This window comes from Papio anubis, chromosome 9 (genome assembly GCF_008728515.1).
Source record: "Papio anubis isolate 15944 chromosome 9, Panubis1.0, whole genome shotgun sequence".
Lineage (NCBI taxonomy): Eukaryota > Metazoa > Chordata > Mammalia > Primates > Cercopithecidae > Papio > Papio anubis.
In genome coordinates this window covers 26105758-26119944 of record NC_044984.1, presented here as the reverse complement: position 1 = coordinate 26119944, position 14187 = coordinate 26105758, and the positions used below count along the sequence as shown (strand labels likewise).

The 14187-nt window shown below is 39.2% G+C and overlaps 1 pseudogene; it reads left to right on the top strand.

Moving 5' to 3' along the window:
- LOC100998433 overlaps positions 1-12867 on the top strand; it is a 37552-nt pseudogene extending 24685 nt beyond the window's left edge.
- Positions 12868-14187: the final 1320 nt, after the last annotated feature.

Here is a 14187-nt window from a genome sequence, read left to right as displayed (position 1 = left end):
GATGTAACATTGATCGCTCTTAAATTCTGCTTTATGTTCCTATAGTGAGTTTTAATATACTAAACTACCCTTGAGCATTATGAGTGCTTGTAAATATCAGTACAGTATTGAGAAACATAAATATGCTCATTTTGAGTCAATTTTCAGTATCTGTTTCTATTTGGGGCTCATTTTGGAGAACTGGTTTTGGAGCACCTCACTTCCATATCATACAAAGTAGCTTGGGAGGAAACGGTGCTCTCTTCTTGCTATAATTTCCTCCAAGCAGAAAAAAGATCATTTTTGTTTCGTTTTTCGTAAGACAGGGTCTCACTTTGTTGCCCAGTCTGGAGTGCAGTGGTGCAAACATGGCTCACTGTAGCCTCTACCTCCCGGGCTCAAGTGATCCTCCTTCCTCAGTCTCCAGAGTAACTAGGACCACAGGCACACACACCATGGTTGGCAGTTTTTTTGTTTTGTTTTTTTGTTTTTAGACAGAGTCTCACTCCATCGCCCAGGCTGGAGTGCAGTGGCGCGATCTCGGCTCACTGCACATGCTTGGCTGTTTTATTTATTTATTTGTTTATGTGTTTATTTTAGAGATGGGGTCTCACCATGTTGCCTATGCTGGTCTCAAACTTCTGGTCAAAGCAATCCTCAGCCTCCCAAAGTGCTGGAATTACAGGCATGCACCACCACACTTGGCCAGTTTTGCTTTTTGTCCTCACTAAACAGCAGTTGTTTTTTTTTTTTTTTTCCTACTTAGTTAAATGTATCTGTTTCTAAAATATTATTACTTGTATGGGATTTTAAAAACAGATGTCTGTTTTTTCTGGTTCTGAATTTGAAGGTATTATTTTCTTTTTCAGTTGAACCCTGGGTGGCCCCATCTAACACTTTTGAATTTCAACTGGCTTTTATTTCTATTGCATTTGAATGAAGAATCAGGAAATTCTATTGGGATTACATATTTTATGGTTATGCTGAGATTATGAGAGATACTGCCTACACTACTGCATATATTTCAAAATGATGTTTTTAGGTTTTCTGTTCTTTGTGAGCCTCTTCGTGTGTCTTTCATGACTTGCATATGAGACAGCTGAGGAAGAAACAATCTATATGTCGTTTCTCAGTCTATACTTCCTTTGGCATTTATACCATGCATAAATATGCCCAAATATGATTTTTTTTTAAAAAAAGCGTGTGGGGCATGAGGGAGGGGAAGAAATAGTAAGTAAGCGTCAATATACACAGAGCACTGAGCCAGATGCTGGGGAGGTTACAAAACAATTTATAGGCTCTGCCCTGGAATAGAAGGTAACATTATATGAACAAGCAAACTCATAAGAAGTTAATAAGGTCAGAACAGAAAGTGTTAAAATGCAGGTAAGTGAGGCTAGTCGGAGCTACCAGGGGAAGTCACTGTGGCCTGAGTGTTTATGCTTTTGGAGGAAGAGAGACAGACCTCAACAGCTAGGGGTGCCCCCTACACACTCACAAAGCTTTGCCTGCCCCTGGGTGTGTGTCTGCTCTCAGTGGAGATACCAGTATCCACTGTGCCTTGTGAGTCATTATTTTTTGCTTGTTAAGAAATGTTTAGTTTGGCAAAAACATGCTTATACGCTTAACATGCCTGTCTTACCTCTTTTGTGGTAAATGAACCAAATTGCATTCTCGTATTTTCTGTTTGACAGTGACAGCTGTGCCAGATTCAATTCAGGCCCCTTGGACTAAGAACACTTGTGATTTTCATGTATCTACAATATATCATTCTTAGAGAAGATCAGCCTTACCTATATTATTTCCTTTTTCAGACAAATGGACACCTACCTGGGAACGGAGATGTATAGCAAGAAAGGTTGGCACGTTTAGAAAATGATAAAGTATCCCTTATTCTTCAGGCAAGTGATTTTTAAATATTGTTCTTTCCTTGCAGCATACTTACAAAGACTGTTTTAAATTGGGGTGGCAAATTCAGATTGCTTGCAACCTGACTGCTAATAGAAACCAGTTCTATTAGCAACCAGACTGCTAATAGAAATAAGCATGGTAAGCCATCTGTACACAATAGGGAGTAGTGGACTGGGGCAAAATGATGGTTTGTACACCCAGTTTAGAAGGAGCTGCCATTAACCTCAGCTCTTCTGGGGCCAGTCTGAATACAGGTGCAATGTCATCTGATTTTATCTGTCATCTGATCTGATCGATTTTTTTTTTTTGGAGGCAGGGTCTTCTTACATTGCCCAGGCTAGTCTTGAACTCCTAGGCTCAAGCAATCTTCCTACCTCAGTCTCCTAAGTAGCTGGGATTACAGGTGTGCAGCACTACACTTGGCTGGATCTGACTTTAAAATATATTTTAATATGTATCAGAAATTTGGATATATGAATATAGCATAAAATCTGCATATATGTAAATTTATATTTCTGAATCTGAAATCTGAATAAATATATTTAATTTTTTCAATTTTAAAAATGATACCCTGTGTGCAGCCTGGGTGACAGAGCAAGACTCCGTCTCAAGAAAAAAAAAAATGATACCCTGTGTGAGACAAAACACAACAGTGACTAGAATCCTCCTTGTGGGCTAAATTTGAGTTTGTTTCTTCATAATGTTTTAAATGCTTGACAAACATTTTTCTTTGGTATATTGAGCAAAATGAACTGAAGTATGTTTTTCTTTGGTATACTGAGCAAAATGAATTGAAGTATATTTACTGGGTGATGATTATTGAGGAAAATCTCAGAGATCGGCTCTAAGCATTAGAGTTGAAGGACTAGCCCCACAGCTCCTCATGGACCTTTGAGTATACTGAGTTGCCCCCTGGCTTTGAACACATCTATGAACTATGTCATCTTCAAAGAGCTCATGGAACTTGAATTCCCTGGGTTCTTTTCCTTATTCTTCTTGAAGTATCGAATTTGAATAGCTCTTGATAATTTCTATTTGAAACATTAACTTCATTTCCTCTCTTCTAATCCTATCTCCGCCCTGCCCGCAAAAAAAGATGTGCACACTCTCTCTCATAAATGGTTGAAGTGGCTTTAACCAAAAAATAGTGTACATTACTAATCTACACAAATTTTCTCTGAAATTGTACAGGGCTCCTTAAATCAAAAAGCAATATATAAATAGGAATGCGAGGGACCACTGTCTTCTTGGTACTTCTCAGAATTTTTTTCTTTACGATCGTATGAGTGGTAGGATCATTCCTTTTTTTGTTCCATTTAGAGAAATAACGTATGCAGTTGGATCCAAATTCTTTTTCACTCATCGCAGTATTTTATTCTAAATACAGCTAAGTGTGTTAACAGGCCAGGTGGAGGATGAGGGAGAGAAGATTAGAGATTTGGAGTTTTGTCTTGAAGAGCACAGAGAGAAGTTGAATGCCACAAAAGAAATACTGCAGCAGGTATGTGCAGAGGCCAAAACCAAAATAGCATTTCCCTGCTGAACTATTTGAGATGCTACATTTCTATGTTGTGTTTGCTCTGATGCAGCAGTAAGTTTCTTGATTCACTTAGACCAGCACATTTAAAAAAAAAAATTGAGAGTAGCAGAGTTTCAAAACACATGCACACAATATAAAGTGTTTATGTAATTAGAATCTGCAACAAAATGTCAATAGGATTGTGGCTTGTTTTAATTTTCTTTCTTTGCATTCAGATGGTTTCCTAACTCTCGCCTATAAGCATATGTTTTATGATTAAGAAAAAAGAATAATAGTAAAAAATCTAAGAATCCAATTTAAAAGTGGGTGAAGATTTGAATAGATGTTTCTCAAAAGAAGACATACAAATGGCAAAGAGATATATGAAAAGGTGCTTAAGATCATTGATGAAATGCAAATCAAAACTACAATGAGATACTATCTCACCCCAGCTAAAAGGGCTTTTATCCAAAAGACAGGCAGTAACAAATGCTGGCAAGGATGTGGAGAAAAGGGAACCCTTGTACACTGTTGGTGGGAATGTAAATTCGTACAACTACTTTGGAGAACACAGTTTGGAGGTTCCTCCAAAAACTAAAAATCGAGCCACCATATGATCCAGCAATGCCACTGCTGTATATATACCCGAAGGAAAGGAAATCAGTATATCAAAGAAGTATCTGTGTTCTTGTGTTCGCTGTAGCTCTGTTCACAGCCACCAAGATTTGGAAGCAACCTAAATGTCCATCAACAAATGACTCAATAAAGAAAATGTGGTGCTTATACACAATGGAGTATGATTCACCCGTAAAAAAGAATGAGATTCAGTCATTTGCAACAACATGAATGGAACTAGAGGTTGTTATGTGTAAAATAAGCCAAGCACAGAAAAACAAACACCTCATGTTTTCATTTGTGGGATCTAAAAATAAAACAATTGAACTCATGGAAATAGAGTAGAAGGATGGTTACCAGAGGCTGGGTATGGTAGTGGGGGATGAAGGAAGAGGTGGAGGATGCTGAAGGGGTAGAGAATGATAGTTTGAATAAGGTCTAGTATTTAGTAGTACGTCAGGGTGACTATAGTCAATAATAATCCAATTGTACATTTGAAAATAAGAGTATAACTGGATTGTTTGTAACACAAAGGATAAATGCTTGAGAAGATGGGGACCCCATTTTCCATGATGTGATCATTACACATTGTATACCTGTATCAAAACATCTCATGTACCCCACAAATATATATACCTGCTATGTACTCACAAAATTAAAAATTAGAAAAAGAAAAAAGATAAGCACCATCTATAACACATAGGACAGGCTCCGTAAGGTCGTGGATGGAGTATGCACTGGAGCAAAACCTCGTAGGTTTCCACTCCTGCTGTGCCTCCTTTTTTCTCCCCACTCTATGACATTAGGCAAGTTCCTAACCTCTCTATTACTAAGTTTCCTCATCTTTTGATTAAGGATAATAAGAATTTCTACCTGATAAGATTTTTGTGAGGACTGAAACAGTATATGTCATAACGGTTGCCTGGCATATAACAAACTTAGTATCATCATCATCATCATCAATGTTATCATCAGACTTAAGTATATATGTGGTTTATGCATGTGTATCTACGTAACATGTCTCCCTCAGAAAACTGACATGTGTTTCTTTCTGCTCAAAGGAGGGTAACGAAAGTGAATGATTTTTTATTTTATTTTATCTTATTTTTGAGATGGAGTCTCGTTGCCCAGGCTGGAGTGCGGTGGTGTGATCTTGGCTCACTGTAATCTCTGCCTCCTGGGTTCAAGCAATTCTCCTGCCTCAGCCTCTCAAGTAGCTGGGACTACAGGCACCTGCCACTACACTAGCTAATTTTTGTATTTTTAGTAGAAATGAGGTTTCACCGTACTGTCCAGGCTTGTCTCGAACTCCTGACCACAAATGATCCACCCCCCTCAGCCTCCCAAAGTGCTGGGATTATAGGCGTGAGCCACAGTGCCCAGCCTAAAGTGAATAATTTTTAAAAAGTGTGTATATTCAGTAATTATACTTTACTACATCCTCTACTTAATAGGTGCTGCTTTACAATCATAAATGAGGTAAATTCACATGTGGCTGTTTATAATAAAAGAATTATTGGCTGGGCGCGGTGGCTCAAGCCTGTAATCCCAGCACTTTGGGAGGCCGAGACGGGCAGATCACGAGGTCAGGAGATCGAGACCATCCTGGCTAACACGGTGAAACCCTGTCTCTACTAAGAAATACAAAAAACTAGCTGGGCAAGGTGGTGGGTGCCTGTAGTCCCAGCTACTTGGGAGGCTGAGGCAGGAGAATGGCGTAAACCCGGGAGGTGGAGCTTGCAGTGAGCCGAGATCCGGCCACTGCACTCCAGCCTGGGCGACAGAGTGAGACCCCGTCTCAAAAAAAAAAAAAAAAAGAATTATTGAATGTATCTTTTAAATTCCAATAGGAGCTTCTAAGTAGGACATTCTCAGAAACTCAGAAGTTGGATCTGATGGCTGAAATATCTAACTTGAAGTTGAAACTGACAGCTGTAGAGAAGGACAGATTGGATTATGAAGATAAGTTCAGAGACACAGAGGTGAGTGATACAGTCTCTCCTCTCTCTCTCTCTCTGTCACTCTGTCTCTGTCTGTCATACACATGCATTCCTAGAGCAAAGTTGAAATTCTCTGGAGGTGTGCAAGGAAGGCAGTTAATTACTACGTGCCCTCATCCTGCTTCATTTTAAGGATAATCTTTGATTACATTGACTTTCTATCACAAAATGCTAATGACAATTTTTAGTTTTAGACTTTTGATATAAAATATTAATCCTTTTATCAACCTTTAGAAATACTTTTGACTTTAGGATATTTGGAGCATCTGTCCATTCATACTAGTTTTCCTAATTTTGTAAATAATGGGCTTAAATGCATGATTTTACTAGTAGTTATTCTTTAGGCACACTGATTATTTACTATATAATTGGATTTTAAAAATCTGTATAGAAAACATACTTACATTATATAATCACAAAATCGCAGAGCCTTTTTGAGGGATCGTATTGATGAATATCACTAAGGACTCATATTATGCAAGGATGATTGGTTAACCGGGAAAAGGTGATTTTTTTCTTTGAACTTGAATTCCGACCTGTTAGATGACGAATCACAAATATGTTATTGAATAATGTCCAACAGCTCTTGACCTAATTCATAAGAAGAAAATATATATCATCTAATTGAAATATTGTATGATTATTAAGTGACTCCTAAGGAGTAATTGTATAATTATGATAGGTAATATTTTGCCCATTTTATAAGAGACCACAATTTAAAAGCCTATAGGTTTACTGGGAAGTGTATTTCATTACAGCATCCCTTCTCTTAGCCTTTGTGAACTTGAATCTTTATACTTGGGAGTTTAAAATAATCCCTATTCACAAAGTTTTATTTCCTTATAGCATTGTTCTACTTGTAATTTTTGGCATTCTTGGACAATTTTGTCCTGTAGTCTATGAATTTGTGACCCAGGAATACATGCATGTCTTTGTAAAAAGAGAGAAGCTGGCCAGGCACAGTGGATAACGCCTGTAATCCCAACACTTTGGGAGTCCAAGGAGGATGGATCACTTGAGGTCAGGAGTTAAAGACCAGCTTGGTCAACATGGTGAAACCCTTGTCTCTACTAAAAATACAAAAACTAGCTGGGTGTGGTGGTAGGCACCTGTAATCCCAGTTACTGTGGAGGCTGAGGCAGGAGAATGTCTTGAACCCGGGAGGCTGAGGTTGCAGTGAGCTGAGATGGCGGCACTGCACTCCAGCCTGGGTGACAGAGCAAGACTCCATCATAAAAAAAAAAAAAAAAAAAAAGAGAGAGAGGAGAGAGAAGCAGAAATATAGTAACCATTGTAGGTATCTTTGTGGCTTGTAGTAAAAAATAAGTCATCTCCCATGCAGGGTATTTGAGTATCTCTTTTGGAGGAGTTAATATTGCTTAACACTCTAATTTTGTTTCCTACTCTCTGGGCTCTGGACAAAAATACACCACGATTTATCAGAATACTTGGACAAGTTTTATGAGCAAATTGGTTCTTTAAAAAGTGACACTAAATAAAATAAAAAGTGGCAGTAGAAAAGGTGTAAAATTGTGTTGTGTTATGTAAACATTAAGATTGTTTTCTCTTTTATTTTCTAATTACGTAATTAGGTGAACAGCAGGGCCCTCATCCACTTTCCAGTTGAGAATTGTCATCAAAATTACAGTAAACTCAATCCCTGATAAGCTTCTAATAAATATCCAACACTATTGCTAAAATGTATGCACATACCCAGAGATTAGAGAATAGTTGAGAAACTTTGTGATGTTATATATGACAATAATTAAAATAGTCCTCAAAATTAAAACTGATTTGACTATTCTCATGTTCCTGTTATCATCCACTTAATAAAAATAAAATATTTCCCTGGCTATTTCATGAATCTTAAGGATTCATGGGCTTAAAGGATTTAATTTTCATTTCTTTCTCCCATATTGGGTTGATGAGCAATCCACATTTTTGTGGACAAAGGGAGAAATTACAAATTAAAAAAATACCCATGTATCACTGAGAAGGTTCAAAAGGTAAATGGCTTTACTAAAGAATGTGATATATTTAAAATATAAAATAGCATTCTATAAAATAGAATAGAAATAGCACTCTATGAAATAGCATTCATAGAGTCATTTTTAAGATAGAAATATCTGACAAATAATAGATATTAAGCTACATTTCTTATTTGTCAGATATTTCTTTTTTTGAGACGGAGTCTCGCTGTGCTCCCAGGCTGGAGTGCAGTGGCGTGATCTCGGCTCACTGCAAGCTCCGCCTCCCGGGTTCATGCCGTTCTCCCGCCTCAGCCTCCCAAGTAGCTGAGACTACAGGCGCCCGCCACCACGCCCGGCTAGTTTTTTGTATTTTTAGTAGAGACGGGGTTTCACCATGTTAGCCAGGATAGTCTCGATCTCCTGACCTCGTGATCCACCCGCCCCGGCCTCCCAAAGTGCTGGGATTACAGGCTTGAGCCACCGCGCCCGGCCTAAGCTACATTTCTTAATCAAAATTATAGTCACCTTTTATTTTCATAAACCCATCACTTTAGGGGAGAGGCATTGGGGATTTAAAGGAATGGTTTTGTTTGTTTGTTTGTTTTTGACAGAGCGCAATCTCAGCTCACTGCAACCTCTGCCTCCTGGGTTCAAGTGATTCTCCTGCTTTAGCCTCCTGAGTAACTGGGACTATGGGCGTGCGCCACCACACCCGGCCAATTTTTTGTATTTTAGTAGAGACGGGTTTCACCATGTTGGCCAGGATGGTCTTGATCTCCTGACCTTGTGATTCACCTATCTTGGCCTCCCAAAGTGCTGGGATTACAGGCGTGAGCCACTGCTCCCAGCCAATGCTTTGTTTATTAAGGAGGTAGATTTATTTCTATTTGTCTCATCTGATTTATTCAACTTTAACTCTAGCAGCTGGTGACTTCTTATGATGTCCAAGCTGCTATTTTGTAGGTATAGGTAACTGTGTTACCACTTTCCTAATGCACTTTCTTGTTTCTTCTTGGACAGGGACTGATTCAGGAGATCGATGATTTGAGGTTAAAAGTCAGTGAAATGGACAGTGAGAGACTTCAGTATGAAAAAAAGCTTAAATCAACCAAAGTAAGTTTTTCTCACGGGTTAACATTTTCAAATGGCTCCACTGTTCATCTATGACCAATAAGATAAATAACATGTTTTCTACTTAGTATATGATAAAGAAGGTATTATAAAAGTAAATGAAGCTCCCCCTAAGCTGAAACCTTCTTGAATTTAAACACCACTGATCCGAATTTAAAAACAAGGCTTAACTCTTCCAACAGAACATAACCTCCCCTTCCTCTGAGTTGTATCTAACCTCCTTTATAAACTGGTACTATTTTCTGGGTTATTTAGTATGTCTTTTTCTATCTGTAGTTTTCTTTCACTCCTCTGTCTCTCTACCAGTCTTTAATGGCCAAACTTTCTAGCATGAAAATCAAGGTGGGTCAGATGCAGTATGAAAAGCAGCGGATGGAACAAAAATGGGAGTCACTGAAGGTGTAATAGACGTTGGGTGATGGGGTCCGTGGCCTGTTGCTTTCTGGCTTGTGTTGTTTTGCTGTGATGATGTTTTAGTGGCATGTGCATTCATTCTGTGTGTGTCACCTGTTGATTAAAATCACCTCAAGCTGATTGAAGGAACAATGGGATCCCTGATGTTGTTTTCAGAAATACATGAACTAATTAGTGAAATATAATAAACAGGTAAAATGAAAGAATTTATAAATTAAACTCTCTTAGACTGAGACCCAAGCCTAGTAAAATAATTGTAAACATTCACCTGTGAAAGAATTCTGTTTTGTATCCACGGTAGAGGTCACTTTCCTCTTTAGGGACTTTCTTGATGGTAAATGTACAGCGGTTGACATTATCATGGCTGCGAATAGAAATGACTGCTGAGAAGCAGCACGGTGAGAACAGGTTCACACTTCCTGCCAGTGCTACTGAAAATTTTTTGTACTTGTCCACTGTGCTCCTACCAGAAGTCAAAAGTATAGGGCCAACTGCCTCGCCTCATTGGAGAACTATGTCTTCTCATAGTACTAAATGTAGTAAATATATCTTTAGAGATTCTGAAAGTAAAATGTGGCATTGAATATAAAGCTGTACGTCTTAGCATTGCATAGTTGTATTTTCTGTGTTAAATACAGCCAGCAAAATTTGTTTGCTAAAGCTAATTCTTTACTAAAAGCAAACTGAAAATTTAAACATTAGTGCATAGAATGATGAACTTGAAATCTTATATACAGTTGTATGGTTAAAAATTAAAAGAGGGCTTAAATATCTGTTTTCTAATTTATTTTTTCCCATTGTTACAGGAGATTCTGTCCTTTCATCTTAGTGATGAAGGTGAATTATTTAATTCCCTGATTTGGCTAAAGTTGTTCATGACTTGCTACCTTACCCATTAATGAAACTCTGTGCTTGTCAAGGAGGCATGAGTGCCAACTTGAAATGCCGAATAAATGTCAAGCTAGTCTTTTCCAATTTGCATTTTATTTTGCTTTTATGACACTAAGTATCTAATTTGATTATCTTCCTTGACTAACTTGGTCATATTTTTAAAATTGATATAAGATTTAAACCTTAGGGCTATCCTATCCCTAATTATACTTTAAAAGATCTCTTTTTAATTTGATTACAAAGAAATGTGAAATAATTATACAATAACTATTATAAATGGGACTTCTGCTAATAATCTTTTTTTTTTTTTTTTTTTTTTTTTGTGAGACAGAATCTCACTCTGTCGCCCAAGCTGGAGTGCAGTGATGCAACCTCGGCTCACTGCAACCTCCACCTCCTGGTTTCAAGCAATTCCCCTGCCTCTGCCTCCAGAGCAGGTGGGATTACAGGTACACGTCACCACTTCCAGCTAATTTTTTGTATTGTTAGTAAAGTCGGAGTTTCACCATGTTGGCCAGGCTGGTCTTGAACTCTTGACCTCAAGTGATCTGCCAGCCTTGGCCTCCCAAAGTGCTGGGATTACAGGCGTGAGCCACCATGCCTGGTCTTCTGATAGTCTTGCTTCCTGCTTTTTATTGCCCTTGCCTGATTTCTGATGCTTGCATGTAAATTTTGTGGGTTTTGTTTTGTTTTTGTTTTTGTTTTGAGACAGAGTCTTGCTCTGTTTCCCAGGTTGGAGTGCAGTGGCACGATCTTGGCTTACTGCAACCTCTGCTTCCCAGTTCAATCGATTCTCCTGCCTCAGCCTCAGGAAGAGCTGGGATTACAGACGTGCACTACCACACCTGGATAGTTTTTTTGTATTTTTAGTAGAGATGGGGTTTCATCATGTTGGCCAGGCTGGTCTCAAACTCCTGACCTCAATTGATCCACCCGCCTCAGCCTCCCAAAATGCTAGAATTACAAGCGTGAGCCACCATGCCCAGCTGCTTCTAAATTCTTGTAGATTTGTTTCATTCATAAAACCTGATTATTGATTTAAAGAGCTAATATGCTCTCTGAATGTTCTTTTTTAGTCATGATCTGCTATTTTTGAATGAATTTGTAACTTGTAGGATGAACTGGCATCTTTAAAAGAACAACTAGAAGAAAAGGAATCTGAAGTAAAAAGGCTACAAGAAAAATTGGTTTGCAAGATGAAAGGAGAAGGGGTTGAAATTATTGATAGAGATAAGAAGATATATTTCACGTTTGTCATCTCATTTTTTTAAGTCCTCAAAATCTGTGGAAGAAACCGATGATAGTCAATGTGTAGTTTCAGCATCAAAGAAAGAGTAGCAGAATCCAGCCAGGCCCAGAACCACAGGGAATTCTCCAAGACTCTTTACTGTGACTGGGAATCCATTAACTTCCTCTTCAGCACCTGGAAAAGGGGAATTCTGTACTTTATTTGGTGTTTAGGATTACTAGACTGTAAATTCTCATCACAAGAATGGACTTGTTTCAATTGCAATGCAAGGGAATGTATGCCAAAAGAGTTAAAAAGAACCACCCCTGTGTCCCAGGATTGTTGCCCTCAGAACTGAAATTAGATAAAGTAGGGGACTTAGAAACTGTTCTGCCCTTTAGACAGAAGAGAAAAATGGTTCTGTATCTTTGTAAAAATTAGTAACAAATTTATACCAGGGATTGAGCCCTCCACATTTTAGAAAGCAAAAATAGGCTAATTCTGTTTTTGGAAAAATGCATGAATTTATCCAATTTTTTTTCATAACTGAAGAAGTTTGTTCTGAGTATTATATGGACCATCATTTCTAATAAAGTAGGTGTATATGATAGAAAATAGCCTGAATGAAATGTTTTTTAAAATTATATTTGGAAATATAATGTGCATAACATCTGGCAGCACTAGGTTACATTTAACCTTTCTTTGTAATTATGAATGATGACTGTGGCACTATGAGACACCAGCCATGTTCTGAGCAAGAACATGTGAAGGATAGGCTAGCATTCTGGAAAAGATTCTGTAATGTTGATGAAGGCAGAACTCATGCACTAGACAGCAGAACTTTGTGATGATCAGTTTACTCTTTCTTCCCAACTTCTCTAGCAAGGATTGTCTTTAATCTGTTGACAGAACAATCAGCCTTTAAAATAAAGAAGTGCAATTCAATGAAGACAGCTAAGATAATAAGAGAGCATTTGGTTACATTTTAAAATGAAATCATTAATTAAAAAGGGTCATATATACCTGTGGTAAGAATGTAAACGAGAGCTGGCAGCATCTCTGTCCTACAGAGAAATTCTGCCCCTGGAGTAGGATTGAATGAAGCCAAGAAGCTGAAAAAATTGCAGATGGGGCAAAGAAAGAGTCCTGGAGACTCAAGTCCATAGATTGTAGCACCATTTGTGCCCTTTTAGATTTTTTTTTTTTTTTTTGGTTAACTGAGTTCCAGTTGAGTTTTTTCTTTTAGTAAAAAAGGCTAAACTGAATCCAAGATGGCCAAATAGGCACAGCTCCAGGCTACAGCTCCCAGTGTGAGCGACACAGAAGACAGGTGATTTCTGCATTTCCAACTGAGGTACTGGGTTCATCTCACTGGGCATGTCAGAAAGTGGGTGCAGGACAGTGGGTGCAGTCAACCGAGTGAGAGCCGAAGCAGGGCAAGGCATCACCTCACCTGGGAAGCACAAAGGGAAAGGGAATTCCATTTCCTAGCCTAGGGAAACCATGACACACACACAGCACCTGGAAAATCGGGTCACTCTGACCGTAATACTGCACTTTTCCAAGGGTCTTAGCAAACGGCACACCAGGAGATTATATCCTGCGCCTGTCTCAGAGGGTCCAATGCCCATGGGGCCTCCCTCATTGCTAGCACAGCAGTCTGAGATCTAACTGCAAGGTGGCAGTGAGGCTGGGGGGTGGGTGCCCACCATTGCTGAGGCTTGAGTAGGTAAACAAAGTGGCTGGGAAGCTTGAACTGGGTGGAGCCCACCAAAGCTCAAAGAGGCATGCCTGCCTCTGTAGACTCCACCTCTGGGGACAGGGCATAGCCAAACAAAAGGCAGCAGAAACTTCTGCAGATTTAAATGTCCCTGTCTGATAGCTTTGAAGAGAGTAGTGGTTCTCCCAGCAGAGTTTGAGATCTGAGAATGGACAGACTGCCTCCTCAAGTGGGTCTCTGACACCTGAGTAGCCTAACCAGGAGGCATCCCCCAGTAGGGGCAGACTGACACCTCACATGGCCAGGTACCCCTCTGAGACAAAGCTTCCAGAGGAACGATCAGGCAGCAACATTTGCTGTTCAGCAATATTCACTCTTCTGCAGCCTCCGCTGCTGATACCTAGGCAAACAGGGTCTGGAGTGGGCCTCCAGCAAACTCCAACAGACCTGCAGCTGAGGGTCCTGACTGTTAGAAGGAAAACTAACAAACAGAAAGGACTTCCACACCAAAACCCCATCTGCACATCACCATTGTCAAAGACCAAAGATAGATAAAACCACAAAGATGGTGAAAAAACAGAGCAGGAAAGCTGAAAATTCTAAAAGTCAGAGCACCTCTCCCCCTCCAAAGGAACGCAGCTCCTTGCCAGCAATGGAACAAAGCTGGACAGAGAATGACTTTGACCAGTTGAGAGAAGAAGGCTTCAGACCATCAAACTTCTCCGAGCTAAAGGAGGAAGTTCGAACTCATCACAAAGAAGCTAAAAACCTAGAAAAAACATTAGACGAATGGCAAACTAGAATAACCA